The sequence below is a fragment of the Triticum aestivum genome, chromosome 7B, assembly GCF_018294505.1.
Source record: "Triticum aestivum cultivar Chinese Spring chromosome 7B, IWGSC CS RefSeq v2.1, whole genome shotgun sequence".
Lineage (NCBI taxonomy): Eukaryota > Viridiplantae > Streptophyta > Magnoliopsida > Poales > Poaceae > Triticum > Triticum aestivum.
In genome coordinates, this window is record NC_057813.1 from 267,795,730 (window position 1) to 267,801,051 (window position 5,322).

Genomic DNA, 5,322 nt, shown 5'->3' on the forward strand with positions numbered 1-5,322 from the left:
TGAAGCTCGCTCTGAGTCTGAAAGGAAGGATGTGAACAAGGGAGTCCTTGAGATCACCAAAGCCCTCAGTATGATGAGAAACAATGAGATTGAGTGGCAGTCCAAGCTGAGGATGGATATTTCGCAACTCTGTGATCGTAGGAATGATGAGATTAAGCGTCAAGAAGATCTTGCTCGACGCAGAGAGAAAGAAGAGAAATGCCAGAGAGCTCAGGCTATAGCCAATAAGTCGAAAGAGATCAAGGATCGTCCCTTCTAATTTGTATTTAGCGATGGTCCTATTGATTCAAGTGTCCCACTGCAACAGATTCCACCATCCCCTCATCCCGAGGAAGTGAGTGAACAACAAACTGTGCCTGCGATAGTCATTATTCCTCCCTCAGCAGCACAAGAAGCTGATGTCATGGACATTTATCTGGTAAATCCTGATGAAGCAAATGTAGTGCCCGAGCAAAATATTCCTGAAGAAAGAATTGACGAGGAAATTGAGATGGAAAAAGTAGATCCATCGCCTTTGAAGGAAATTCTAGCTGAACCTTCCAGATCCACAAAGGAGGGAGAGAAGGTTGAGGGGGAGCAAGTTCCTGCCCAAGGAAATGCCCCTACGGTCTCCTCATCTAGTGCTCCTGCCCCAATGGAGGTTGACCCCGCTCCTGGTTCTTTGGCATCACAACCAGAATAGGAAGAAAAGAAGTTAGAAGAGCCCATGGATCCCGAAGAGAAACGACAAGAAGTCACACCACCAGTTTTCCCCACCAAGTTGTACCACTAGTGCTGCCACAAAATGCTGAAGGAGAACAAGTTGAGACTCTAAAGTGTCAAGAAGTTATTGTGCCACCCACAGTTGAAATATAACCGAAAGAAAAGGCCCGCGTGCCTGAATCTGAAAAAGCCGTTGAAGGAGTTCTAGTGAAGGAAAATGTTGGTCAGTCTAGTGATCCCATGCCATCTGCTTCAGAAAAGGTTATAAGGCCTCATGCTCCATTGAAGTCCACTGATGAGAACACGCCAGCCTATGATGATGTTCAGCTGATGGAAATTAGCGAGGATGAATATCGGAAAAATCCTCAGGAATCATTTCCTCTATTTTCAGCTGAGTATGTCCCCAATGGCCCAACATTCAATGAACAACATCATTCCTCGAGGCTTGCTTTCTTTGGGGTGAGCCCCTATGAAGGAGAAAGAACTTCATTATCACCGAGATTCTGGACATAGGAACATGCAGTCTATTATTCTCGGATCTTGTTTGGGAAGCACAAATTTTTTAATCATAAGATGTTGAACTTCGCCAAGCTCGAAGAAATGCCTTGCTTCGTGAATCCAATTGATCACATTGAACATGCTCTTTTGAAGGGTTTCATGCGCTTCAATCATGGATGGAACAAAGAAATTGTTCTTCAGTTCTACGCCACGCTGTACATCACAGGAGAAATGGAAAATACCTCAAGCTGGATGCTAGAGTGGTTGACTGGCAGGGAGAGAATTAAATGCTCAGTAGATCATTTTCTGGCCCTGATAAATTTGCCTCATTGTGAATTTGAGAATGACAGAGAACACATACTGCATTTCTGGGAAGTGTCCGATGCACAACTCCACATCCTGATGGATCCCACCATGGTGGGCGACGAATGCATTGATGTTGTTCCAAAGAAGTTGGCTTATGATAACAAAGTGCCATTTCACATTCTGCGCAATACCATTACACCAACAAACAGGCCAAACTCCATCAAAGGCATCATAGGAAATGCACTTGTGGCAATATCTCAAGGGATCAAGTTTGACATTCCAGATCTTTTCATTCGGAAACTGGCATGTGCTACAGATAGCCCTCAGTCATTGAAGCCCTATGCTCCTTGGATCATGTTCGCCATTGAGAAGCTTACTAATGAAAAATTCTTTCGGGCTTACATACCGAAGGTATTCATGCCACCAGTTTGTGACACTCTACGCATGGTGAAATATAACTGCAAAGGAAAGGAACCTGTTGATGCTGCTGCAACTGCTTCTGCGTTTGAGAATGCACCGAAGGTTAAAGAAGCCAAGATTGAAATTCCTCATGAGGAAAATCCATCACTTCATGAGATTTGCATTCGCACGCAGTAGACCCTGGAAAGACACATCAAGATGGATAGGAAGGAAAAGATGTAATTGATGACTGAGCTGAATTTGATTCATAATCACACTCGTCAGATTCTTCTGCATGAGAAGGATGCAAGGAAGCAATCATGGACCTTGTTGAGAGAGCATTACTATCGCAAGGATCTAGCTAAGAAGGACCTCTTCAAGGAATATAATTACCTGGATTTGCTTGCTGTTCCGCGCATCCGAAGACAAACTCCAGAGCTCCCACAATGTTCTGCTTCAACGGATCTGTTGTTTGTCAATCATGATGATGCAGACACCGCCGACACTCTTATGTACAAGCAGATATCCATCGCTCCAAGTCTTACAAGGCCAAGGGTACTACTCATGCTTCTGCTTCGACCATTCCGCATTCTTCTGACTCTGACTCTTTGAGTGATTTTAATTCGGATTCGGAGGACACTCCCACGGAGTAATTCCTTCTTTCCTTTTTGACACTTGACGAAAAAACGGTGAACGGACAAAGGGGGACTAAAACGACAAAGTTTTGTGAAGTGGGCGAGAGGAAAACGAGAGGCAAATAATGAAAATTGCAAGGAGATGAGATTTGTGATTAGGAACATGGTAGATGTTGATAATGTCTCCCCGGCAATGCCGCTAGAAATTCCTTTTGATGTCTGCTTGAACTACGTTGGTATTTCCCCAAAGAGGAAGGGATGATGCAGCACAACAACGGTAGGTATTTCCCTCAGTGATGATACCAAGGTTATCAAACCAGTAGGAGAACCACGCAACACAATGTAAACAACTCCTGCACACAAAGAACAAAAATTTGCAATCCAACATGTTAAAGGGGTTGTCAATCCCTTTCCGGTAACAGAGCCAGAAATTGGCGAGTTGACTGGAGATTAATTGTAGTAGATTGAATAAATAGATCACAAATAAAATAAAGTGCATCAAAGTATTTTTTGTGTTTTTGGATTAGAAGATCTGAAAATAAAAGCGAATAAAAATAGATCTCGCAGGGACATATAAATATCTGACATGCATACGAAAAAAGTATAGTGATATTATGTAAGGAGAGCATGCAAAAATCTAGAGTGATGGTAACAACCAGTGGATGGATCAAAAATAATGATAGCAGGCTGATGATAGCTTTAATTTAATAAAAAGACAAATGATGATTGCTTTACTATTTGTTTCCCACCCAAGATGAACAACATAGGCATACCCTAGGTGAACCAGATAATAGACAGAGATATTATTCATTGTTGCCTCGATATGTGCCCCACAATTAATTTTAAAACTCAAGTGTGAACATTAATTTGGACCTAACTTGGAGTCTAAGAGGTGAACAGGATGATAAAGTAGCAGGTGATATTAAGCAATGCATAACATAAGCAGAAACAAAAGAGTGCGACCTCTCTTGTGGATCCGTGTACTCCTCAGGTTCATCTGCTGAGTCGATGATGGTGATGCAGTTGTGGTGGGTGCCAGCGGCAGGGAAGGAGATCTGAGGCGGCGAAATACGGTCAGGAGTCGTGATGTCTAGTTTGGTGGATGCTTCTGTCGAGGGAGAAGCTCAGGTGAGGTGGACGACGTCACGGCAGGAGCAGGACAAACCACACAAAGTTTTCTTTGACACCTACCTGTAAATGAAGTAATTCTGTAAGGGCTCCTTTGGCTTGCAGGATTCTAAAAATGCAAGGATAGGAAAACACCAGAATAGGATAGGAATGCACGTGGGAAACAGAACATTTGTAAACACATGATTTCTGTCAACTTGGGTGTTTGGTTCACATGAATTGGAAGAGCAGAGGGATGCAAAGAAACATGGCCAAATTAAAGTGAAATCATATGAAAGTGTGTACAGTTAGAATGTTATTCTACCACTGATGCACTTGGTCTTGTTTCCATGAATAGGATTTTGAAAAGTAGGTCCAGGTGGTTTTGCTCCATTCCTTTCAACAAAATGCATGAATAATTGAATAGTAAAGTGCCATAGGAAAATTTCCTATTGCTATGTTTTTCCTTCACTTTTTCCTTTGAACCAAAATAGCCCTAATGGATCGACATGAATGTAGAGTAATAAGTGATGCGACAAATGTACAACCTCTTTGCCGTAGCCGTGTCGACCTCCGCATCATTGGGTTGATCAATGAAGAAGTTGCGATAGAGGTGGCTGTCGGAGGTGTAGAGGAGGATCTGAGGAATCTTTAGACGGCATCCAGGGCACTGATCTATTATTTTAGATGGTTCCATCATTGGAGCAGCTCCGGCGAGCTGTAAGACGTCGAGGCTGAAGCAGTACAAGACAGACATCGATAATCTCAAGTGGGATTCTAATAGCATCTCCAATAGATGATGTAAAATACATCACCAAAAAGTGATAGATGTGAAATTTACGTCACCAAAAAAAACCTGACTACAACAAATGAGGTAAAAACTGTTGACTCTGAACTTAACTGTCGAAACTAAAATTTACTGGGGAATCTTAATGTTACTGTCGAAACTGAACACACTGGTAGGAGAGAGGCGCTTCACATGTAGTTTAGGCCGCTCGAGCACTATTAGTAGAGAAACAGTGATCTTAATAAGCAGACGATCGATGTGGAACACAGTAGCAGATAGCAGTCGGAGCAGCGCGAACTAGAGCGAGAGCAGCAACTCGTCTAGCTGCAGCAGCCCGTGTACCAGCATCAGTAGAGCGAGCGAGATCGGCAGCACGAGCGAGGGGGAGAGCAGAGCAGCGGCGCAACCGAGCGAGAGACGGAGCAGCAGCAACGCGAGAGAGAGCCGGAGCAGTAGCAGCAGTGCGCCGAGCGAGCGAGAGCTGGAGCAGCAGCAGATTCGGCTGGTATGGACGCTGCCGCCGAAGCGGCCTCTCACTAGGGGAGAGTCGCCGTGGAGATGTCGCCCGTGGGGACGGCTTCGAGGTAGCCGTGCCATGGGGTGCGGGATGGAGCATCATCGGCACCGGGAGGTTGAGTTAAGGAGAAAGGTGCGATGTGATGAGTGTACAACCTCTTTGGTGGCACCGAGTAGGCCTCGGCTTCGTCGAGGAGTCGGTGAGGATGTTGCGGTTCCGGTGGAGCAGGTTAAGGCGGCATTGTGGGGATGGATCAGCCGCGATAGACGAGGCGATCGTCGGAGCAGGTCCTTGGAGGTGGAGGACGGGGCGGCTGAACCAGCGGGACGACGAGATCGACGACGGATCCTCATTCGGGGAGGTGGATGAGG